Source organism: Artibeus jamaicensis, unplaced genomic scaffold, assembly GCF_021234435.1.
Source record: "Artibeus jamaicensis isolate MK-2021 breed Jamaican fruit bat unplaced genomic scaffold, CSHL_Jam_final contig_490, whole genome shotgun sequence".
NCBI lineage: Eukaryota > Metazoa > Chordata > Mammalia > Chiroptera > Phyllostomidae > Artibeus > Artibeus jamaicensis.
In genome coordinates this window covers 6789456-6816522 of record NW_026521861.1, presented here as the reverse complement: position 1 = coordinate 6816522, position 27067 = coordinate 6789456, and positions in this window count along the sequence as shown.

Genomic DNA, 27067 nt, shown 5'->3' with positions numbered 1-27067 from the left:
TTCCAAGGGAAATTCAAAGATCCAAGGTCACCAGAGACAACATTGCAGAAGAAAGCTGGCAAATACGCAGTACCAAATAGAATTTACTGAAAACTGTGGTAACATGTCATGACTTTAGAACAGGAGTGGATGAAAAAAAAATCAAGAATACAGAACCTATAAATTTACTCAGTGGCACTGAAATGATTACAGTGGGGAAAACATGATCTTCTCAATTAAATATGTTAAAAATACATCTTGGTCCTTACTTAAAAATAAATTCCAAATAGATGTCACATCTGCAATAAATATGAATAGTAATGTAGGAAAGAAATCTTTTTGATTGGACAGTGGGTAAAGATCTTTAATAGAACATGAAAATTACAAGATAGATAGCTGATAAATTCAAATTTATTAAAACAAACACTTATGTTCCTCACAAGACTTCAGTGAGAGTCAAAGGAGAACTACAGCCCAGCAGATCATACTGAGAGTAATACACATGACACTGTATTTAGAATATACGAAGAATGTCCACGAATCAACAAGAAAAAGCCATTCAAACCAATAGGAAAGTGGACAAAGACTCACCTCTTTAAAAAAAGATACCAAAATAGCTGATAAATATATGAAAAGCTATTCAACTTCTTTAAACCTCATGGGGATGTAAATTAAAATGCTAATGCTTTGAATGAAAAGATAAACACTGAGTATTGGCTGTGAAATACCACTAAGAATGTGAATAAACCAGAGCCCTAATACACACTGCTGGTTAGCACCACTGAATGGGAACACTATTCAGGATTATCTAAAAAAAGAGCTGAACAATGGCATATGCTAAGCCCCAGCAAGTCTACACTCAGATATACACACATCAGCAATTTTAAGCAAAATGCAAATACCAGAACACAGCAATATTTGTCATAGTGCACACACACACATACAAATCCCAGAAATACCTACCCATGCTCATTATCATTAGAATAATTATATAGTGCGGTCCATTCCCACAATGGCACATTTCGTATAAATGGAATTACTAGGTGAATACGACAGGTAACTTTAAGAAACAAATAGGGCAAAATATATACCGTATGCTTCTGTCTTTATAAAGTACAAAAGCATAAGTCTATTCTTTACTGTTAAAAAGTAGGACCGTATTGAAGCAGGAGGCCATGGTAGAAAACAAAGAGGGAAAGGCAAGTTTCTGGGGAGCTCCTAATCTTATAGAGGCTGGTGCGTAGGTGTGTTGCATTTGCAGATAGTCTTTAACCTGTAAACTTATGATGCATGAGCTTTTCTCTGTTTATCATTACGAAGAGATAAAGTATTTGACAACAGTGGTGCATGTCATGGATTCTGAAGATATTATACAGGTTTGAGCTTAATTTTGCTGGGTTACCCTGGGCACATTTTTTAGTACTGGGTTGGCCAAAAAGCTTGTGTGTTTTTTTCTCTAAAATAAAAGTCACATTATTCATTTTCACCAATAACTTTATTGACTTGGTATTTTGAATATGTCGGCCATCTCTTGTATGGTATATAACCTTGATTGTTCTCAATTAATGTCTCAGTTTGATTGCTATCGACTTCAATCTGTGGACCTTCATCCAGAGAAAAATCTCCAGCGCACAGACCACTTTTGACATGTTCAATCAGTCACAACACCTTCTCCATATGCTGCATGAATCTTTTTTTTTTTTACATTTCAGTTGTATTTTTACCTTTCTTGAAATAATAGAGCATAATATGCCAAAAAGTTGTTTATTTTCTTCCATCTTCAGTATTAAATGGCTATACAAAAATTCACCAATCTTTTAATTTTTTTATTTAATTGTTGCTCAAGTACAGTTTTCTTTTATTCCCATCCCAGCCCACCCCCCTAGTGCTCCCCACCTTCCTCCAATTTCCACCCCCCTTACTTGTTGTCCATGTGTCCTTTATACTAGTTCCTGTAAATCCTTCCCCTTTTCTCCCTGAAATTCCCTCCCCTCTCCCCTCTGGTCACTGTCCCCCTGTTCTCTATTTCACTGTCTTTGGTTATATTCTGCTTGTCTGTTTTGTTGTTTAGCTTCCTGTTAAAGGTGAGATCATGTGGTATTTGTCTTTCACTGCTTGGCTTATTTCACTCAGCATAATGCTTTCCAGTTCCATCCATGCTGTTGCAAAGGGTAGAAGCTCTTGCTTTCTTTCTGCTGCACAGAATTCCATTGTGTATATGTACCATAATTTTTTGATCCATTCGTTTACTGACGGGCACCTAGGTTGCTTCCAACTCTTGGCTATTGTGAATTGTGCTGTTATGAACATTGGTGTGCATAGGTTCTTTTGGATTGGTGTATTAGGGTTCTTGGGATACAATCCAAGCAGTGGAATTGCTGGATCGTAATTTACCAGTCTTGATAAGTTTTTAAGTACATGCTGATATGACAGCTGTCATAATACAATCTAATAAAATTGTTTCAAATGAAGTTAAAGACAACTAAGGGCTACTACAGCCATCTTACAGAAAAAAAAACAATACTATAGGTTAATACCTCGGCCCGCAAGGCAGTCAACGGGGTCCGCCGATATACCTGTAACGGATAAAGGGGGATGGGACAGGAGGCGCGAAGAATGGCAGCAAGACAAAGGATTCTGATCAAGCTGCAAATTTTATTTCAAAATGGAGGGAGTTATATAGAGGAGGGCAGTGGAGGAAGTGCACTGGATAGGTGGCTTCAAGGCGTGCTCTAGCCTGCAATTGGCCGGGGGGTGCATGGCGGGCGCGTGATCAAGGCACTGATTGGTGTGCCACCCGCATGTCCAGGAGGGGGAGTTCTATGGCTCCTAACCACAGCATCCTGTTATTCAGGTGCAACCTTCAGGTCGGATTGTATCAGCCTGTTTCAGGCTTATCCCAGCCCCCAACAGGTTAATACCTGGAAAGTGGGAATTATAAGAAGGAATTGTACACATGAGTCTTCCCTTACATTTCTGTTAAGACAGTTACTTCAGCAGCAAACATGGAAGCAGAACAAGGAAAGTCATACCTCTCTTTCCAAAAGTTAAGGCTAGAAAGTTTTCACTTGTATGAAAAAGAAGAAAGGGAAAACACAAAGGACACTGGGCCACAGGAGAAAATGCAGATCAGGATTTTCTTTTAAAGTATTAAGAAGGCTACTAAAATTATATTATCCTAAAGAAATTTCAGGAATTAGTACTACACATGTCTGAAAAAGAGAAATATAAAGAGGAAAATAAACAAGGCCTATAAGGGTCAATTAGAAATAAAAGCACACAAGTGAGATAACAAAAGGCTACTAGGAAACAAAACTGTTTGCACTGAAGTGCCGCATCTAGGCTGCAGAAAGTTAGGAATAAAAGCTGGGTACAATTTTAGCTTTTTCAGTACAGGAGAAGGAAAAATATGATAAAAACTGAGGCAGAGATGGAAAATGTATCAAAGAGATGATACACTAATGAATGTTGTTCTCCTAGGAGGAACAAGTAACAAGGCAACAGGTAAACTAAAGTAATGTAAAAGAGCACTTCCTAAATAAAAATAAAGCAAAATAAGTAGCATCATTACAGTAAATTTAGCAAAAGGCAAACAAATCTTAATAAAATTTTATGAATATTTAGAAAGAGACCTTATCTCAGTAAAGTGCCAAAGCATAGTAGAAGGTGTAAACAGGTTTTTGTTGAATTAATATATTACTAACTGAAAGTGATACAAAGATGAGTAAAAATCTCCCCAAAATGTTTAAAATTGGCTCAGGGAGGTGTGCAAGCACACAAGTAGCTCATGAAGTATTTGTGCACAAAGCTGTGGGAAGAACTCCAGCCTGTAGAATCTTCCCATCCACCACAGATGGTAAATGAGTTGTCCCAGGCACAATTTTGCTGTTCCGGCAGGAAAGGAAGTGGCAGTTCCCTCTAGTGAGAAATCCTGAGACCTTCTCCCAAATGGCTTTCACTGGTAATGGTGCATGTAGGTGTACACTGTGTACATGCATAGTTCATCATCAATGTCCCCCAAAAAAGGCTATAGTCATACAAGTCACACAAAAACAGGTATTGTCTACATATGACAATTGAAGGAACACAAAGATCTGTCATAGGTCAAGGTCTCTGAGTCACGCTGATGCCAGAAGGTCTTTAAGATGTGTTTCATCAGATAAGGAGTTTACTCCTTATGCCTTGAACTTAAAATCTGGTTTGTATCACCAGGGCCACACAAAACAAAGCAGAACAAGCTTCAAAGAATACAATGTATTTGCCAGGCCTGGTTCCCATAGAGTGGGGCCATGCTTGCCAGCTGTGTTTTTGCGTGCTATTCTAGGGAGACTTACTAGCCCCTTTCAGGGCTTGCTCTAGTGGGGCTACAGTCTTGGAAAGCACACAGAGTGGTCCCCAACATCTCCCCCTATTTTGTTTGTTAGGGTGGCATAACCAAAGGCACTGGTGCTGCTATAATCAACAGGGTTATGCTAGGCAGAGCAGGCTTCAAAGGAGAAAATGTACATTCTTTCTTAGGCCAGATTTGTCCCCAGGAGCCATTTGTCCTGGTATAAGCCTTCAGCTGACTCTGGCATTGTTTTTAGGCTGAGTCAAGTGGGAGGAGCAATGCCGCCAAAAGATTAGAAGACTTTTTACAGAAAGAATGAGGACTCAGACTATGACAAAGCCGAGGGTGAGGGTCTTTCTGTCCCTTCTCTGTAGACCCCTAAGTCCTTCCCCAATGACTTTTTGTGACTGTGCCTGTCTTAGGTTGTCCCTCCCTTGCTAACCAGTCATCCACCCAGGCCAAGTAGGGGGAAGTGAGGAAGGAAGCTACTGTGCTCCTACCAGGATAGGTTCTGTCTCCTCAGTGGCTCATGTCCCTAAGGCCTTTTCACTCAGCCCTAGCCAAAGGACTCTTTTGTTAGTTAATGAGGCTACAGTCCCTGACCAGGCAGGACAGCTCCCACAATCTCCCCCTTTTTGTTCGTTATGGCAGACACGATGGTAAGTCCAATGCAGCCTGCTTCTTGCTCTTCATGTATACAATCCCTGGAGAACAATTTGTATACGCATTTCAAGGCACAAAAGGACCACAATGATTAGGAGGCATCCTGTAGCCCCCTTGACCCAGACACACAAATTTAGTCCTTCAAACCAAGTCCTTGTATTGAACCATTTTAAGTTGGCATTCAGGGTCTGAAAGACCTCCTGCTCAGTGAATTGCTTAATGTCCTGAAGTTGTTGATGTAGCTCAAGCTGGAGTCAATCAATTTGTCCTTTGAGATTGGAGGAAAAGGCCCCTTGCAGGTGATGCTCTTATGTACCTCCTCCCATGAGTGCTGACTGCAGTTCTACTTCAGAGGGGTGATACACGGCTTAGGGAAGTTTGGATCACAAGTGAGTTGCTGGTGAGTGACAAGAGCACCTCCATCGTCTGCACTATGTCTTCCTGGATTGGCAGAGTACAGTGTATTTATCAGGCCTGGTTCCCATGGGAGCCCTTGGTGTTAGAGTCGAGCCTTGTTTGCCACTAGCCCCTCTCAGGGCTTGCTTGCGGTGGTCCCCAACACAAAGCATGATATGTGATAAAAGAATTAGCGAAGTTCTCATCTCAGAATTAACTATTTTTTTCTCAAATTTACCACTTTAACCATTTTAACTATACACTTCAGTGGTACAAAGCGCATCTGTAATGTTGTGCAACTATCTTTACAGTAAATTATGCCATCACCCACCTCTAAAACTCTCTTTACTTTGCAAAACTGAAACTCTGTACCCATTAAAAAGCAAACTGGCCATTCTAACTTTCTCCCACCTCCTGGCAACCACCTTTCTCTTCTGCCTCTTTGGTTTGACTACTTTAAATACCTCATGTAAGTGTTAGACATTTCCTGTAAGTTCAGGAAACACAGGTACCTACTCACCTTGCGAGTGTATGAGAACACAGTGCTAAGTTTCCTGGCACTGTGCTAAGCATAGTGGTGATTATCTTAAGTGGAACTTTGGTAGAATGGTAATGCCTGTAGCAGCACTTGCATCTAATTAAGGTGTCACCTAATATTGCAATGTCCCAGCAACATCAGGGAAACCATCTTTACCATCTGGACAAACAAGATGGTAAATTACCCAGTAAATGTCTATTAGCTATTTAGAAAACCTAAGAGCATTTGAAGTATTTCCTCTTCAAGTAACAAAAATCATACTTCTCACATTGTTGTCCTACCCCCTCCAAAGAAATGAATTTAGCAAATAGAACTGCGACCCTCTCAGTGTCTAATAAAGGAGAATCATTAGAAAAGAGGAACCCAGACAACCACTAGATAGAAGCCTGCCTTGAGACACAGGAAGCACAGCTGGTCACCTCGTTTGCAGTGTCTGTGACCCCTCAGCTATGCAGTAGGAAAATGCACAGATTTTCCATTCAACAAAACAAACTCACCTTATTCTTTTGCACTGGTTTCACTAAACTAGGAGGAGACCTCCTGTTTGAAATGCCTGCCCTGTGTGTCCTGCTGCTTTCGATCTCTGCCAAGGTCTTTCTCTTTGCTTCCTTCTTTTCATAATGTTTTGAACACTTAATATTTGCTCAGGACAAAGACACAGTATATTTTATCAGGCCAATTATATCCCAAGTGCTTTAACCGTTTCCCTGATAATTTTGTTTTTGATACTTTCTTTACACATTTGTGTGTGCACGCACACGTGTATGTATTTTAGGAAAAGCCAACTTGAATATAAACTTCTCATGCTTAAATTTTCACGAAAATATTTAAAGAATTGGGCTTCATATAGAAATTGGACAAATAATCTCAAAACCGTATGAATCTCAAGAGACCCAACTGATCTGAGAGACTCACTTCCAAGTGTTCAACTAGAGAAGCTTTTTGAAGAAAGCTTTTAAGAACTTTTTCTCTTATTACACCCAGACAAGGCAAAAGTGGGCCTGAAATGTTGCTTTTAGTAGAGAACTTGAGCCCTAGCTGGTGTGGCTCAGTGGACTGAGTGCCAGCCTGTGAACCAAAGGGTTGCTGGTTTGCTTCCCAGTCAGGGCACATGAATGGGGTGAGTGAGCCAGGTCCCCAGTAGGGGATGCATGAGAAGCAACCACAACTGATCTTTCTCTCCCTCTCTCCTTCCCTTTCCCTCTCCCAAAAATAAAATCTTTCTTAAAAAATGGAGAACTTAACGGAAATTAGTTTTTCACATCTGTAACGAAGGCTTGATTTTGTTCTCATTCATATATAGAAAAAAGCAGTTATTCTAAAATCAATTATACACCTATTTAAATACAACAAAATGGCTTTGTTCAATACTGGCTCATGAGATGGAGAAGCAGTGACTGGTGAAAGAGTTGTTTTGGATCAACTCCATTTAGGGGACATGAAGCATGTAACAGACACAGCCTGTAAGAGTAGAACCATTGCCAGGAAATGATGCATCTCTTGTTTTTGCATGTGCTTTTGTTTTCCAGGATTGCCCCCTATTCTACAGAAAATGACTGGGAGTTTAACTGCAACTACGGTGTTGTAGTCATTGCCAATCACTAGGAGTTGTAATGCCAAGTGCATAACTGAAACCAGTGGGCTACAAGAGTAGAGCCAGGTTCCTGACCCAGCTCAGCTAGAATAAAAAAAGGGAGACCTTGCTGTTTAAGATGGGTCTCCATTTAGGCTCCTCATCTGAGCAAGGAAGGAGTTTGGGTAATACAGTCTGAATTTCTTTAACAATCTGGGACCTATGAAATATAAATTAACACATGTGTGTACGTTAGTACATTTCAGCATGTGGGAACCACAGTTTCGGTAAAGTAAATCTATCATTTTGTATTGCAGATGTCAAGGAGAAATTTAATGTAAGACGCACATCATTTGTGCCGTAAGCGACGTGTGAGCTTTCTGCATGGCCTCTACTGGGACATCTTTAAAAGTGTAAGACAAATACTGTGTAAAAACATCACCTCCTATTTTGTTTCACTGTCAAGTACACTGTTGTTTTCATGTGCACTATCAACGATCGCAACATGTTATACCTCTTTGAGTAACATTCTCATCCAGGAGCTCTGAGGCTCTTCTCTTACTCAGTTTCTGGGGTCATCCACCACCTCCAGTAACTCGCTACACCTCTCCTCGCCCTGGTTTTCTCTTCAGTAAAACTAAATTTCTATTAGACCTGTACTTCCCCAAACTTGTTTGTAAATACACAAAAAACACGAGCAAAAGGTTCTGAGGACAAAAGTGTACAGGGAACTCTACAAACCCCATCTGCTTTCAGAAATTTTCCATAACATTAATATTCTAAAGGCTCTGAGAATCCTGCAAGGCAGGAACCTGATTCACTCTAATCAACCCAGCATGTCCCAGATATATCTATTTATGAAATCCCTAATCTCTGAGTCATCAATAGCAGTGAATGAACTCCTAGCAGTTACGTAACAGTCTTGGGACATTTAGGGAAACTTCAAAGCAGATGAAGAGAACTTCTCCACGATTGCCTTTGAGGTAGACCATTTTATGAAATCTCAAAGGACAGTTTTTGACAGAGATTAAATGTATGATAGAGCTGCAGTGTGGAACTTAGACATTTTGGGATGAAATTTATAAATCTATACCCTGGGGCACCCGCTATTCCCCCACCACTAGATTATTAGATTGGTACATAGACTAATAAAACAGGTTAGGTCCAAGCAGGGGAGACGAACAGAACCATCCATCAGGCTGCAGCCAAGTACCTGGTCCCATGGTTTACACTCAGAAATCGGTCAATGGGGACTTCAGGCAAAGAGTAAGGCCTCTATGCTTTAATTTACTTACATGGAAAACATGAAGTCAATGGAACAATATTGAATAAAAAAGTGAATTCAACACAGAAGAAGTGTCACACTTCTTATAGAACTGGGGCTATTGTACAAAAATGTTTGAAATAGTCCAGGCTTGAGTGGGAGTAAAGGCGAACAAAGAATTCCACCGCATCCTGGAAAGAAAGGTGGGGTATCCGATAAAGAGGCTCATGCTTGCAGTGTTGATCTGCCTCACTCCTTGGAGCGCACTCATTTTTGCCAAAGTGTCTGGGAGATTGGCTATGTGTACACTATTGCTTAACACACTTCATTTTATATTTTTCCATTATTTTTTAAAAAGAAATTTAAATTACATTTTTCAAAAACAATTTACATTCGTTATTATTTTATATTAGCTCTAGGGGTACATCATAGTGTTTAGACAATCTATACTTTACTAAATGTTCCCCCAATATGTCTAGTACATATCTGCCATATGCATAGTTATATATTTGACTATATTCACTGTGTTATACTTCACAGCCCTGTGACTATTTTGTAACTATGAATTTGTACTTCTTAATCACTTCACCTTTCTGACCCATCCCCCGATCTCTGTCCCCTCTGGCAACCATCAGTCTGTTCTCTGTGTCTATGAGCCTATTTCAATTTTGTTTGTTCATTTATGTGCCCCTATGTCCGCTGTAGCATTATTTACAATCGCCAGGATATGGAAGCAACCCTAGCGCCCATCAATAGATGAGTGGATAAAAAACTTCTGGTATCTGTATGTGTGTGCATACATACACACATACACATATAGATGGAATATTACTCAGACATAAAAAAGAATGAAATCTTACAATTTGTGTCAGCATGGATGGACCTTAAGTGAAGTAAGTCAGAGAAAGGCAAACACAATCTGATTTTAATTATATATAGAATCAAAAGAATGCAGTTTATTTTAGAAAGTTAATTCCATTCATAAAAAAATCGAGAAGACTTTTGGTTTCTATTCAGCAGATATGGAGCTAGAAAGTCACCACTCTGTCATAACAAACAGCCAAAGAAGCTGAAAACAAATCAGTGACCCTTCCATGATCCATCCGTGTAGTGAGACTGCAGGGCAAACCGCCACCTCCCCAAAACTGAGAGGGACGCGGATGCAGAGAACCACAGAAATCTGTGAGTTGAAACCTCCATGAGAAGCATAGCGAGTGTAGGGAAACCTAAACTGTAGTTGATGAATTAGTGGAGTCTCAGTTTGGACAATTCTGACAGTTGAAGACTCCGGGGGACCCAAGTCATGAGGGGCTTCCATATTTTCTTGAGTTTTTAATTCTAAGAGTTCTACCAGGTTCTTACACTAATCATCATAAAACTTCCCTCCTGCTTCCAGTAGGGAGAGGAGGGGAAAAGTTACCCCAGATCTTTCTTTTTTATAATCACAAAAACATGTTAGACATGTGGTCACCCAGTTTTTTAAGAACCTGTCACAAAGTCAGTAACATTTTTTTCCCTGTGGGTTTTTTTTTAAATTAGCTAGCATTGAGAGACTATTAGAATTTGCCCATGAAATATCCTTTCTTTTCATTCCTATCCTCCCAGCCCCTTCCCTTTGGCAACCATTAGCCCTCCCTCTATATTTATGGGTTGGTTTCTGTTTTGTTTTATTTATCCATTTAATTTGCTTTTTAAAATCCCACATGTAAGTGAAATTATATGGCATGTGTCTTTCTCTGACTTATCTCACTCAACATAAGTCCATCCAAGTTGTTGCAAATGGTGGGACTTTTTATTGGTGAAGAACATTCCACTGCATATATGTACCACATGTTCTTTATCCGGCCATCTGTTGATGGGCATCTAGGTTGTTCCTACATCTTGGTTATTGAAAATAATGCTGCAGTGAACACGGAGGTGCATATATCTTTGCAAATTGGTGTGTTTGTTTTCTTCAAATAAAAACTCATGGAATGTACAACACTAAGAGTGAAACCTAGTATAAACAGTGGAGTGTGGGGGACCCAAGGATGAGTTGGTGTGGGTTCATCGATTGTGACAAATATGCCACTCTAGGGGCAGGGCGTGGACAGTGAGAAAGCTGTGTGTGTGTTAATGTAGAAGGCGTGTGGGAAGTTGCTGCTCATTTTGTTGTGAATCTGAAAATGCTCTAAAATCAAGCCCATTTAAAAAATAAAAAATAACAACTTCATACTTTGGATGTTATCAAATGCCCCATTTCTGATGATTTTATACTTCCAACTGAAACTTAAGCTCTTTGGAGAAAAGGAAGATGGCTTATTAATTCCATTTCTCAGGCTCTGGATGGTGGCCCCACCCAGGGTTAAAGCTACATGCCTTTTTTTCCCCCCTTAAAAATATTTCTGACATTCCAAAAGGCATGGTGACTGATACAGTTGAGTGACTGAACCCAACCACAAGTCTCACCAAATACCTGTGCTGCCTCCCTTAATTACTCAGAAGTAATTGCAATCATGAGTTTGATATTTGTCATTTCCATTGATCTCTATATTTTCTACTGTGTGTGGATTCCAATAATATATACTATCCTTACAGGTTTTTAAACTTAATATTTTATTTATAGTTTCTGCAATGTGTTTTCTCACTCAAAAGTTTGTTAAGATAAATTCATGTTGATTTACAGGTTTTTAATTCATTTCTACTATGTTTTAGTACCTCTTTTTATTAATACAAATTAATTTGTATTTCCATTCTTTTGTTAATGGATATAGGTCATTTGCAGTGTTTAATATTACAGCAGGGCTGATGTGTAATCTGTAGGCTGCTCTAGAGGATGTCCGGGAGAGGAAATTCTGAGTCACAGACTATGCATAACTTCAATTTTATTAAGGTTTTCCAGGTAGCTCTCCAAAATGGCTACATAATGTGCATTCTTATGAATCCTCATTTTATAGAACCGTATTCTAAAACACTACCTCTGAGCCCTTCAGGCACTGGCCTTTCTAAGATGATGCTATTTGCTGGCAATCTTACTCAAAGGGCTGTATCTTCAAGTCCCTAATTCTCTTGTCTGTTCAAAGGCAGGATCTCAAGATCCCAGGTGACTGTTTGAATGGACCCCACTCTCTCTGTTACCGCATGGTCTGAAGTTATCAGAGCTGTGTCCAAAGGATATGAGTTTCTTCTTCATAACCCTGAACTATTTAGAACTTCTCATTTAAAATGTAACTTCCATTATAACTGAATACAATGGCACATAAAGGGGTGCATTTATCTAAATGTGATCGGTTTTAACAGGATAAATTATAATCTGATTCATATGCTCTAGTCTTCTTATGTCTTGACAAGCTTAATATCCCCTTTCATTGTGCTGTGGAGTAATAACACCACAAGGCAATAATGTGGCTGCAAAGAGTGTAAAATCTGGAAAACTTGAGGCTTTGGCAAATGCCCCATAAGTGAAATTTATTAAATATGTAATGCTTCAGAGCACAGTTTAACCAAAAAAGAAGAAAAAAAAGAAGTATTCAGGCCCTTTTTCAAAGAAAAGCTCCTGTTAAGTGATTATTTAAATAAGAGTTAACTACCAAAAATAGCCCATTTTGATTGAATGCTGTGATTGCTACTAGTATTTTTTTTCCCGAAAAGTTACTTTTTGCTTCTGTTTTTTTTTTTTTTTTTGCAGAAGGGTGACTGGTAAGCCCTACAAATATGATCATGAAGCAATACAAAAATTGATTTCTTCTTGGCCTCTTGTTCCATAAGGGTTTGAGATGGCTACTGATCGTTAAAATGTTATTTTTTAAAATGTGTATATACAGCATATGTGTAGAAAAGTAAACAAGTATACAACATAATGGGTTTTCCATCAATGTGAATATACATCCATGAAATTGGCACTCGCATTAAGACAAACATAACCACTCCCTAGAAGCCTTCGTGAGCCCTCATTCAAAGTCCCTACCAAGGTTAACTACTATGAAGTAATCTTTTAGTTTCTTTTAAATGATAAACCAAATACTCATTTAAATATTAGACCTAAGAGTTCCTTAGAAATCAAGGAAAGGATTTCTTGGGAATCCAATGGGAAAAGGATTGACCCAGGTTCACCAAAGAAGGCAGAGTAAGAATTAAGCACCGTCAGACCTTTCCCGTGTTCATGCTGTTACCTTATATAGGCACTCAGCTTGCTTTCACTTCCATTTAAAGGTGGCAAGAAATTATGCAACAAATTGGATGAGGTCACGTTACCTTTCCATTATGGAAAATTAGATTCTCTGCTCTTGTTGGGTGTCCCCTATCCCAGGCCACTATCTGCTAGTTAAACTTTCCCCCCCTTGGATACGCACAGGTTTTAAGACCCTATGAGGCTGATCGATGTGCCTGGGGACCAATGGCATGTGGGGGAAGGGGAGCGGAAGTCAGCCAACAGCACCAGTCATGTTCTAGGAATTGGCAGCATTGTCCCTAAGCCAAGCCACCCCCCCCACCCCCCGCTGGGCTTGGGGGTGCCTGGGGCTCTGCCTGTAGTGTCTGGGACAGCTTCTGTCCCACACTTAAGTTTTAGCCAAGGAGCAAGGCTTGCAGGCAGGTCATGCAGAAGGATTTAAAAGGAGCCGCCAATCTTTTCTGAAACCCCTCCAACTCCTCACTTCCACAGAACTTCCTATTGGCCCAGGCCCTCTGGGCGTCTGGTTCGTTCTATTTCACTGGAAAATGTTACAGTCACCACGGAGGCTCCTCGCCCGGTGCCATTGTTCCCCCATACACTCTGTCCCTTCTCCCAAGTGCTCTCTGATTCCCTGGTTCTGAGGACAGTCCATCAGCTCATCTATTGTAGAGAGTAACACCCCCCTTAATTCAATGTTACCTTAGTGAGATGTTTATTTTGCACAGTTAGGAACGATTAAGACTTTTTTTGGAAATAGCTAAAAATAAGCTCTGACAGTGATGCTCCATGTAATTACACAAGGTTACTGTAACGTGCATTATTTTATCTGAAGGAAAATACAAATCAGGTTTACATCAATTTCTCATCCTACACAGAACAACACTCCTGGTATAGGCCAACATCACAACACATCTGTGGCCAGCATGGAGACGCACCGTCAAATCCCTCTTCCAGCAGGGCACACAACAAGGAGTCTAGTAGCCGGAGCCTCTAGTTGCAAACTCCCTCTTTTGTGGTGAATTGCACTCTAAATAAACATACCAAGTATAAACCCATTACCACTCCACAGGTAGCCAGCATCCCAGCCAGAGAGCAGAATCAGTCCTCTCTCTTCCACACTGGCTGATCAGCTCTGTCTGATCTCTGTCATCATGATCAAGTCTAAAGTTGCAAACTATGGTTCCTTCAGCTTTTGAGCTGAAGTTGTTACAGAGCAGAGGTCCGGTGGGGGGGGGGCAATATTTGGCCCACCAGGGATGCCAGAAAAACTGTTAAAGAACAGATACACTGGGGCCCTGGATTCCAGAGGATGGTATACTAATACCATCCGGACCGCCCTACTGGGCCCAATCTATTGCCAATTGGAAAGACATCTCTCAATGCCAGAGATTTGTGAAAAGGAAACAAAATGTTTATTTCATGCTATTCAGACCTAATGCCTTCATTAAAATATCAAAGTCCTTTAGGGTATACACCTACACACCTACACACCTACACCTACACACCTACACACACACACAGCTCCCTTCTCCCCCTGACCTATCTCTGGGTGCCGTAAATCAGGAAAAGAGAACACATCCATTTTTCCAGGCCACTGGTACCATCAGCTGTGTTGACGTCCAGGCAGGATCTCCAATTAATCCAAAGTCATGCAGCACCTTCCACTGAGAAGAGTTCTTTATATCAACTTTTCCAGGCAAAGTCTCTCTTGCTTCCCAGGCCACGCAGCTAAAGGGAGCACCCCAAAGTCACATGAGCCTCTTCTACCAAAGCTGCAGGGGTCCGCACTCCACCAAAAGCATGTCTTGCTTCTTCACCTGGCTGCAGAGATCTCCATTCTGGCAAAGCTGTGTGGTTTTCCCTTTCACCTGGGAAAGAGGGGGTCTGCACTATGCCCAAACCATGTGCCTCCCTCTTTCACTTTGCCAAGAGGGGGTCCTAACTCTGCCAAAACTGCATGGCTCTCTCATTCACTTCACCAAGAGAGGGTCCTAACTCTACCCAAAACCGCATGGCTCTCTCCCCAATGGCTGCCATGTCCGGATTTAAATCCCCGCGCCAATCTTCCTCTGTACCCCCGTTTCCGACTCCTCCCACAATCAGTTATACCTGCCAGTATTTCTGTATTATTCCAAGTTTACTGGGCTGCCATCGTGAGTATGGGCAGGTATCACCCCATGTCATGGAGCCAATCTTCTCCAAGCTCCCACACAGGCCCTATAAATCAGGGGACCTGCCCCCCAGTTCCATCTTGGGGGGAAGTGACTTTATCGCCCTAGCTCCAAGCCTAGCCACAGCCATTTAACATATCCAAGTGACCTGCCAAAGGCTATAGATATGTTAAATGACAATGCCATGGATTAGCTGCAAGGCTGTGGCTGTACAAAACAGCCCTGCATGTTCCTGCCCCATGTGTCCCTTCCCCCAACTGACACCTGTGGGGGAATGGGTGAGGACATCTTATAGGTCTCTTTAATATTCCTAAACACTTTGAATTCTGGACACCATTCCAAATCTTTTTTTTTTGGCCCTCCCCCCTCCCTTGGCTGCACCCTGTATCAAAGTCATGCAATTTGTGAGGCGACTCCAGCCAGTGACTGAACAAGGCAGTCACAGCTAAGGGTAGGCCTTACGTGGGTGGCCCTAGCCAATGTCAGAGCAAAGTGATTGCACAATATCATGATGTAGCCAATTTCACCCAGTGGGGACTTCCTCTGACAGAGAACCTTTGCTCTGCAGCATCTCCATTAGGCTGACAGAACCTTGGTCAAACTTAATCACCATTTTTCAGCTCCCCCTGTTGAATCCTGACCCCCTCCGCCCTTGTATTGCATAGATGATCATAATAAAATTTTAGAACTCTTAGATCTACTCAACATGCATTTCTTTAAAAACCAACCTAACCTGCAAAAAAAAAAATCTAATGCATTCAGATTGTTTTCAGATTGCCTAGTTTCAAATCCCAAACCATTTCCATGATGCTGGTCTCCAAATATGCTGGGTCATTGAGGTTTCAGTGTAATGTGTTTCAGTGCAAAGAACTGAAGATTTCAGATTCTGATTATTTGTGTCTTATTACTACTTTTACCCATAGTACCTTGGGCAAGTCCCCTTAATGTTCTCCATACGAATCATAACTGGGGGCTATGGTTTTGTATTCTTAGCACCTACGCCCTCTGTGACAATATTGCCAATCCAAACTCAGATCTTTTGCTAATTATCTTATGTTAGACAGACTTTCTCATCTCTGGAAGGCAGCTCACGTGACAGAAGGACAGGAGCATTCAGCATAAACAAGATGCGATAAATGTCTGGGTGCTTCTGGAAATAGAGATTCTTAAGATTTTCATAACATGCCAACAGAACCTATGCTCTGCTGGCAGGACTCCAGAGGCAATGTACTCATGTCTGATACGTAGCATAACTTCTGGCCAATGAGATTAGACAATGAGGCCACCACCTGGTGAAGGACATTTCTTCTTTCACGGTGAGCTGCACTCTAAACAAATGTGTGTGTTATGGGCACAGTACCATTCTACAGGGAACCAGCACCCCATCCAGACACCTGATCAATCCCATCCCTTCCATCATGGCTGATCAATTCTGTCTGATCTGTGCCAAGGTGATCAAGTCTCAAGTTATCACTGGAGTTTATCAGTCCACTCAATTATGTTCTTTAGTCCTAAGAAATTATAGTATGCATTAAATAAAATAATGCATTCCACAGATAAGTCTCAGAACTTCCATCATTTTAAGTTGCTTCTGTTTAACAAACTATGGAAAGAATGTATTTGTTACTAGTTAGTGATTATTATTCTTACAACATTTAAAACAAATTTTTAGAGAGATACAAAAAGGGTTTATTGACAAGATTACATTACTTGGTCAAGTAAAAGATTCAAATTTTATAAGAGAAAAGCAAACAATGCTAATTAGATTATGATTTCAAATAGCTGGCAACGTTTGGGAGAAAGTTCAGTCTGCATTCTCACGAATACCACTGTTAATGCAGGAAACTTGGCTTTGCCTCATTTCCTTTGTCATTCTCTCAAATACCTAATAACAGGAGTTACCTGCGTTCCTCTTATGTCCTCGATATTGTGCTAGGTTTCTAGTCCCACCCATCTTTAGTTTGTCATCAATAGCATGCTTCCAGCCATCCCTATTACTGTCTAAACCTACCCTAGTCTCTTGTCTGCACTGGTCTTCCGGTGGTCTCTCACATTCTTGCACCCCTCTAACCGCTCTTCACAGGATGTCAAGAGCTTTCTTCCCAAGTGACAAATCTGGTCACAGTAGAGGAGGATGTCTTCTAAATTCTTTAATGACTTCCTAGAGCACAGCTATAAAGTGCTTGCTTTGCACTGGAGTCTGGGGACAGTACACAGGTAATATATGATCCCCACTAGAGTTTAGGGTCCGCTGAGTAACATTCATCACTCTGCTGAAGTGGAGGTTCTGTCCCATAGTCAAGGGGTTTGGAAGCAAGAGAAACAATTACTGTGAGACATCTAGACTGAAGAGGAAATTGTAAAAGGATCTTTATTTGCAGAGAGTTGATAGTTTACATCAAAAGTCCTATGAGATCTACCAAAAAGTTACTAAAATTAGTAAGTTTAACCAGTGTGCATTATACGAGGTAAATATACAAAATATGTTCTGACATACAAGCAATGATCAGTTAGAATAAAAACGCCATAGCACAGAATTGTAATATAAAATTAGGGGGCAATGTGATGAAAAATATCTAAGACCTAGATAGTAAAACCTGTGATACATCGCTGAGAAGACCTAAATTCCTAAATCACACCCATGGACCGGATGACAACATTATAGATACAGTGAGAATTCTCTTCAAGTTGGGCTACAGATTCAGCACTACTGTAATAAAAATTCATGCAGTTTCCCCTTGTAGAAATTGCCAAGATAAGCCTAAAGGTATAGAAATGCAAAAAGCCCAAAAGGGCCAAAACAACTTTGAAAAGTGAAATGCCAAGTTGTAAAACTTACATTGCTTGACTTTAAAATTTGTTCAAAGCTATAGTAATCAAAAAATTTTAAATTGGAATATAGTCAAGTAGATCAGCAGAGTGTTCAGAAATAGACACACACACTTGTCTTCAATAAATTATATTTGAAATGAAAATTAAATAATTTTCCTATAGTAGCGCTAGAAATATCTGATATTTATATGCAAAAATTTAAATGTATACTTTACAACCTTTATGAAAATTTAACTCAAAATAGATTCTAGCCCTAAATGCAAATACAAAAATTATGTCTTCTGCAGCGAAACCTAGATGTTACAGGTTACATACTAAAAAATTTTAGAGAGGATACTAATATATGGTACATAAAAGGAAAGATAATAAATTATACTTAATCAAAATAACAGAACTTTTCCTCAAATGTAAGGAAAATGAAAAAAATAATCCACAGACTACAGGAGTTTGCAAATTGTATATATATGTATATATATATGTACATATATACACACATACATACAGTAAATGATATATCTGGAATATGTAATGAAATAACAGGCTCTCAAAATTTATAAGAAAGTCACTAATTAAAAATTGGGCAAAAGATTGAACTGACAATTCAAAGAAGATAACAGATGATGATAGTTTCATAGGTGCAGACACATCCAAATTAAGTTTCATATTTAAACATAGGCTTTCTGTGTGTCATACCTCAAAGTTGTTAATAGTCTATCATTAAGCGAATAAGGGTGTTGCTGGGAAAGAAATTCTCTTTAAAAGATGGCAGTTCTCAAACGTTTTCCTTGTGCTTTTGGCTTTCTGATTTGCAAGTCTGGGTAAGTGTTGTAGTAATAAGCCTGCCTCTTAAGGTCTTTAGTCTGATGCTCTGGCCTCTGGGGCTTGCTGACAGGGGAGGAAGGTCTCCTCCCAAAGCCAGCAAAATTCCAGGGAGGTAGTAAAGAATTTACGCTGGAGTGTGCTTTTCAAATGCAAAGGTCCCACTCAAGAGCCCATGCCCCCAACCGCCTCCTTCTGCACACCAGCACAGTCCCAGTCCGAGCCACCCCCTGCCTGCCCTAATCACTCCAGTATGAAGTATCAGACAGCTAGGGGCCGCTCGCAGGATCTGCAGCTCTGACATTACTCAGCCCAGCTCACTGCGAGCCTGTTCACTCTGTCTTACCCTTCCTTCTTAAAGAAACTACAAGGAAGCCTTTTGTCCACAGTCCCCTGCCCACTCTGCCACCCAACCGCAGTGTCCCCCTATATACCCACCCCCCCTGTCAGGACATGTCTGCTTCTTTGTAACTTGAATAGCAACTGTCTTTTCAATGGCAGTCACCTCCTGGTCTGTGGGCTTTCCCAACCTAAATAATAAAACCTAATAAACAGTCATCTTACGTAGTCTCCCTCTGCTATCTAAAGTCACAGGTTGCGACAGAAACATCAATATTTATACCTACTTTGATACGAGGAACCTGTCTGGTTATGGTATCTCATAAATTAAATTAGACATTTTCTTACAAATATGAGACTTTCTAATTGTTAGGTAGGAACATTCAATGATATCTGATGGTAAAAGCAATATATCCAATATGTATGGAGTATTCAGTGATATTTTGGAAAAGGACAAAATATGACAGTATAATAATTATGCCGTCAAAGAGTACATAGATTTTCCTCCCAGGGCCCTTCATATCACTGGGTTTTGATTTCACAGCTGTCTTCAGGATGAAAAGATTCACTTCTCTAAATACACCATGGAAGTCAGCTTTATGGAAATCATACCTCTCACAACCATTTCTCAGAGGCATTCGAAATCTGTACCATTTCTATCAGGCTACTAAACACACAATTACTGGAACAGGTTAGATGTGGGCGTTGGGAAGACAGGCAGAGAAAAAAACAGCTCTTTTAAGCTCTAGGGCTATGGTTTGAAAATATATTAAGGTGATTTATTAGTGAGATGGTAAAATCTTTGCTCCTTCCAAAAGAATTTCTTCCCTCTTTGGAACTCAGAGGAACTATTCCGAAAATGTGGAGTTTGACCTTTTCCTGTGCAAATTCCTAGAGTTTGCATTCTCATGAATTAAATATAGACCATACATTATTCAACCTCAATGGCTATTTAAACATTTGTAGCCAACCTCCTCTTTACCACTGATATCTCAGACGTGAATCACTGGAGGTACCTGTGGTCTATTGGGAGAACCAGGACGTAAACTCCTCACTGACTTTGCTTCTTGATTCTATCATTTGTGTCATTATAAGGCGATGCCACTGGCCTACATTTGCTGTAACTCTTCAAATGTTCACTTCTGTTCAGTATCTCTCACTTGACGGTATTAGAGAGCACAGAGAATTCGCTGTGTGCTAGACCCCGAGGAAATACTCAGGGAACGCAGATCTGTCCCAGGTATCACAGTGCTTACAGAACGCTGGAGAATCAAGCTTGTGTTAACAGATCAGAGCAACATACAACTTTATACATAATTGGCACTAACTTGAGCACAAAATGCTTTACTGAAGCACACAAAGAAGCCGAGAAGCAGCTTTCCTGCATTTAAATTCTGGATTCATAGCTAACCACCAGCCAAGTGGTTTTGTTTGTTCGACTATTGTACAATCTCCCTCTCTGTCAAGTTTAGATTTTGAAGTCAAATGCACAGGCTGCTGTGCAGATTCACGGCAGCCATCTACGAGAAGTGCTCAGCACAGTGCCTGCCTGGTAAGCATTTAAGTCTTGCTGAGAAGCAGCATCCCCACACAGAGCCTCCCCTTTTCAATGGCAACTGTGTGAAAGGAGATTGGCCCATGGAAGCTAGAAGGCCGACGGACGGGGGAGGGTTCAAATCACAGCCGAGGGGGGCAAGTTTGTTGGCACAGTCACAGTAAGAATGTTGAGTCTTCTGACTAGGAAGAAAAATGAACCCAAAAGCAAAGATTCGTATGTCCTTGAAAATTTTGGAGGTAGAACAGATTTAATCAGGATAGGAAGGCAGAACTAAGATCATGTACATGCTGGGATGTTGGGGGCAGGTCTGTGTGGGATGGCTCTATGGCATGGGAGGTACCAAGTTAGGGAGCCGTGCAGAATTCAATGAGTTGAAGACATTATTTTGGTTCAGGGAAGTAAACGCTGCTCCATTACCTGTACATATTGTTTAGGAAATACTAATAGGGCCAGTTCTAGGTCTTAGATTCCAAGAAAGAGAAACCAGAGTATATACAAGTATGTACACAAAATGCTAGTGAAAGTTATAGGAACCTGGTCACATTAGAAATCATTGAGAGACTTAGAGATATTATGCAGACCAATTACAGGAAATAAAGGAGAGCTAGCTTACGATGCTTATGATATTTTAAAAAATAGCAACATTAAGAGCACCAAGTACATATATATCATTTACTACATGCCAGGCTCTGTAATAGATGCTTTCTGTATGTTAACTAATTCAATTAAACATTATGCTAGAATGTATAATAAATAGCGAGGAGTTGTTGCTATAACCTATTGTGGTTATACAACAGTAACTGCAAAATTGACAGCGCTGATTCTGTTTGCAAGAAGAGCTCACAGGAAGAAAGGCCAAAGAGGTGTGTAGAATTCGGCCCACAGACCTGTGCTGAACTTGGTTAGACAGACGGAAGGCCTGGAGCTGTGTTCTAACGCACTTAGTAACATCACCACCATCAGTGGCATTATTGTTCTGATCATCATCGTCACTATGGGCGGCATTGCCACCACTACCACTCTTCCCATTTTCTGAGTGACCATTTTGTGCTGGACACATTACAGACTATTTCATTTAACTCACTGAGAAAACTGGGGTGGAAGAATCTGTCTCCCTTCTATATGAATGTCATAGATGAGACTCAGTGAGTATAAGTTTCCTAAATTCACAAAAATAAGTAGGAAAAACTCAGGATTTGAATACATTTTGGCTGCCTTCAAATTCCGCACATCTGACCTATACTTTAAATGATCCTTTAAAAGAACGATAAAGCTGGAATTACCACCCCTGGATTTGAGATTTCACTTGCAAAGTGTCTTTTTTTCTGTAGTGACATCAAGTGTCCCTAGAAATAAACATGGTTGTATAGATGAAGTCTTTAAGAAAAAAGGTGCCTGTTATGGCAAGGACTTAGCTCCCCACGAGAGAGTGCTCAGTCTCTCCACCCACATCACCACGATCTCAGGTCTGTTGCTCAGAACTGGGGCACACTGATGAGGCCAGAGCCGTTCTGCCGTCTCGGAGGCTGTGCAGAACTGCAGAGGACGGCTGCCTGGGGCCCAGTGATGAGCACACGCTGGAGAGTCTGTGAGGTCACACGCTGGGGTGGGGCATGAGAGAGCTGGACTCACAAGGCACGTTAATGAACTGAAATCCAAAGGGTAACAAGCCCTCCAATCCCACCACAGGGAGAAACAGAACATGTATTATCACTTCACCTGGGTGGGTAAGTGGGACTACGACGTGGCCAACACAAAAATGGGGAAAAATAAAAGACATTCATTGCCAAATGCTTCTTCTTTTTCTAATTGGCTTTCTCCAAACGAGATGGGTATGGAACACAGTCTAGCATGTCATTTCTTTCCAGTTATTTAATGTTCTATGTCATGTTTCAAAATGGTTTCTAGCCTCTTGAGGGCAGGGACAGTATCGTCACTTAAAACTCTGTTTTTACAGTTCTATTCAGCTACACTCGGGTACTCCCAGCAATCAACTTAATTTACAGAATGTGGTCATCACATATTTGTTTTTTTCCCCATGAAAGGAACATGGATTCTGAAGTTAAACAGACATAGGTTTATCCAGTTTCTGCCATTTACTCTGTGTCCTTATATAAGGATTTAATGAGAAACTTATTTGTTCATTATACACTTTTAAGGTTAAAATTTAACATTCATAAGGCAACCTAATGAACTAAAATTCAAAGGATAGTAAGTCCCTCAATCCACCACAGGAAGAAAAAGAATGTGTAGATTCAGTGAACTGAATGTACAGAACCTGCTTTCATGTACAATTCAATGACTGCAAAAACAATCAGGCATTCAAGCGCTCCTCTCTTCCTTTCTCTTTCTTTGCAGACATTATCAATTATCCATGGAGTATTTTTCACCCACTGAGCCCAGACAAATTCTAAGGTTACTCTCAACACAGAAGTTTATGTACCATCTACCAACTCAAGGAGCTGGCAAGTAGCTAACAATCTCAAACATCTCTGGTCTAATTGAGTAACAAGAAAGCAAATAATTATTATGTACTGTACTAGCTAAAAAGTGTAAACATATTTTTGTGTAGGTTGGGAAAAAGCTAAGGTGGTAAGGAGTGGATTCTCAAGTGTGTTGATATGACAGAAGATAAGAACATCATATGTTCTGTCCAATGAAATGAAAAGTACCTGTTTACATGAGTAAAATGTGAGTAGGTCATACAGAGCCAAAACAGTCAAAAACAGATAATGTCTTTGCAAATTGTGCTAAAGAATTTGAACTTTGTGCCAGAGGATTTTAAGCAGGGGAATGGATTGACTTTGTGTTTTCAGAAACAGTCTAAAATGTTTAGAATGATTTGGCTGGGGAAATGCTTGACACAGTAAGACCATTTCAAAGCTACTCTAAGAGTATAGGAAAGGTGAATGATGGCTTCCACAATGAGACTAAAATAGCAAGCAAGGAAATCACTACTGGGAATGTCAAGAAGTAGGCAATGTTTAGAAATCTAAGGAGTATATTTCTAAATATGTTGTTATCTATTTTCCCAGCTATGGTCTCATTTTTTTTAAAAATAGTTTCTTCAAAAATAGGTGTCAGACAAGGTCCCTCATGGCAGGTGGTTAGTATGTCTCAAGTCTTTTTGAGAGGTTACTCCTCCCTGCTTAAAAAGAGAGATATTTAGAGAGAAACACTAATAAGAGGGAATACATTTGGCGACTGTGGCAGGAAGTCATCAAAAAGATGCTGGTTGACCCCAGAGCTAGAACAGGATGTTCCTCAGCCACCCACCCCCTTTCTTGGAATATACATTCTACCTACTAGTCCCACAGAAGATGTTTCAAGAGGATGTAGCCTTCAAACAATAAATACTGTTGTGACCATCTGATCTTATAAGGTAGGTTTAGGCCTCTACATAAATTTAAGATTCTGGTGGCTGGTGTACAGATCTACTTACATTACAGACACTTAAGATGAGCCTTGCATGTAAGTTCCCTTTCTTATACAGCCTGCCCACTACCGATATAGAGTGGCCTCTTCTTTAGTCTGTTTTTCCCCGGGAAACTCCTGAGGTTGTGACTCAACAGGGACTTACTAGCTTTCAATGACACTAGAAAAAAGAATAGGTAGATTTTCTTATCAGAGTATAGGATAATGCTACCTGCTGAAATAGAGATCATTGGAAAAATGAAAAGTTTCTTGGAATAGATAAAAATTGTGTTCATATTATTTTCTGAAGACGCCTGTGTCTTTTTCTGATAAATATGCCCCATGGTCAGGCAGTATACCCAGTCTGTAGTTCAGAGGGTGTGGATATCAGTTTTTAGTTTTAGAATTCTTCAGCCATAGTTTATGATTATAATGTGTTTATGAATGTGTCATAAGTGTCTAAAGAGAAGGATAAAAGGCTGAGGATGCAACATTGAAAATAACCGTAGAGTTGTTAAATTCTGACTTGAAATAATTTAAGAAGGAAAAACAAATATGGAACTAGGGGGGTCAATGACACAAATAACATACTGTGACAAGAAGAAAAAGAAATACCAGTAGTTGATTTTTTACTCAGGAGGCAGGAAAAGGCGTTGTTAGGTTAGTGAGAAGCTGTGCCCTAAAAGTAGCTGAGGCCCTGGCAGGTAGACACAGGGTGAAAGGGAAAATGGAAGCATTTGAACAATAACAGAGGAAAGGGGAGAATGGAGTGTTTTTGATGGCTCCCAAGCAACAGTAGAATGTAACTGACTAACTTGATGTACTGATTGATTAAAAAGCATTTACATTTCAGCCGCCAAGATGGAGATGTAGGTGGAAACACTGTGCCTTCTCACACGACGAAGTTTAAAGACAACAAAGTTTTAGTGAAACAAATATGCAGCCATAACACAGAAAATTAAACTACCGAAGTCTGACAACAAGGAACCCTTCAGCTGGACTGGTAAGAGAGGCGGAACCAGTGGCTGGCAGAACGGGGTTGCGCAGGAAAACTCGACCAGACCGACCCAGGCGCACAGTTGGCAGATGGCAGATCCCACGCATGGGGCTGCAACGGGCAAATCCAGTGAGGGCACAAGGCGGCAGGCTGACCGGGTCACACATTCGTATGCAGATAAACCAGCGAAGAAGCGAGCAGTGAGACAGACCGCGCAGCCCCCAGTGGCAGGACGCAGCAGAAGGGACAGCCATTGCCCCTCTCTGACCCCGCCCCCACATACAGCGTCACAAACCAGCAACCTGGGTGGCCCCACTCTGGTGAACACCTAAGGCTCTGCTCCTCATACGTAACAGGTGGGAACAGAGCAAAACATTATGGCTCAATAAGAACTCAAAGCCCCAGAGCCCTTAACTCTAAGCGATGAAGAAATAGCCAAACTTTCAGATGCACTGTTCAAAACACTGGTGATCAGGGTGCTCACAGAACTGGTTGCTTTTGGTCACAAATTAGATGAAAAAACGAAGGCTACACTAAGTGAAATGAAGGAAAATTCACAGGAAACCAGTAGTGATGGAAAGGAAACTGGGACTCAAATCAGGGAGTGGACCAGAAGGAAGAAAAAAATGACTAAACAGAAAAATATGAAGAAACAAGAATTAAAAAAAAATGAGGAGAGGCTTAGGAACCTTCAGGACATCTTTAAATGCTCCACCATCCGAATTATAGGGGTATCAGAAGGGGAAGAGGAACAGCCACAAGTGGAAAACTTAGTTGAACAAATACTAAAGGAGAACTTCCTCAATCTGGCAAAGGAAATAGACTTCCAGGAAGCTCAGAGAGTCCCAAAGAAGTTGGACCCAAGAAGGAACACATCAAGGCACATCATCATTACATTAGCCAAGATTAAAATGAAGGAGAGAATCCTAGAAGCAGCAAGACATAAAGAGACAGTCACCTACAAAGGAGTTCCCATCAGACTGTCAGCGGATTTCTCAAAAGAGAACTTAGAGGCAAGAAGGGGCTGGAAAGAAGTATTCCAAGTCATGAAAACCAAAGACCTAAAACCAAGATTGCTCTATCCAGCAAAGCTTTCATTTAGAATGGAGGGGCAGATAAAGTGCTTCTCAGAGAAGATCAAATTCAAGGAGTTCATCATCACCAAGCCCTTATTATATGAAATGTTAAAGGGACTTACCTAAGAAAAAGAAGATAAAAAACGATGAACAGTGAAAGGACAGCAAACTCAGTTATTAACAACCACAACTAAAACAAAAACAAACTAAGAGGACAGCTAGATCAGGAGCAGAACCATAGAAATGAACATCACATGGAGGGTTAGCAACAGGGGAGTGGGAGAAGGAGAAGGGGGAGAAGGTACAGAAAATAAGTAGCATAAATGGTAGGTAGAAAATAGATAGAGGGAGGGCAAGAATAGTATGGGAAATATAGAATCTAAAGAACTTGAGACACGTGGTCATAAACTAAAGGAGGGGAATGGTGGGGGAGGGGTGTGCAGGGTGGAAGGGTATGAAGGGGTGAAATAGAACTGTAATGGCATAATCAATAAAATATATTTAAAAAATCTGGTTCTTTCACTAAAAGAAGCAGGGATGAACTGGATAGTGTCTGTTTCACTGTTTCTTGGGTGTGACTTCTGGCCTTTGCTATAACCAGTAGGTGGAGGGGAATGAAGGGGGGAAATAGAACTGTTAATTGCATAATCAATAAAATTTTAAAAAATGATTAAGAAGAAAAAAATTCATTTACATTTCAAATAGGACCATCCTCAGTATAAATACTACAGTCACCATCTGCCACCACATGCAAAATATGGCTTGATCCTTAGTGACCAATTCCATCACCTACACAGTTTTCTGAAGACACATTTCTGAAAAGGCCTTTCTCCATGTGTGCCTCTCATCAGCTTATATCCAAAGTTGTCAAACACGCCCTGGAGAACAGCAGTGACTTGTTCCAAGGAACTTCTATCCCATCCATTTGTCTAAAACTTGATGTCAGTATTTTAAGGCCTACATTT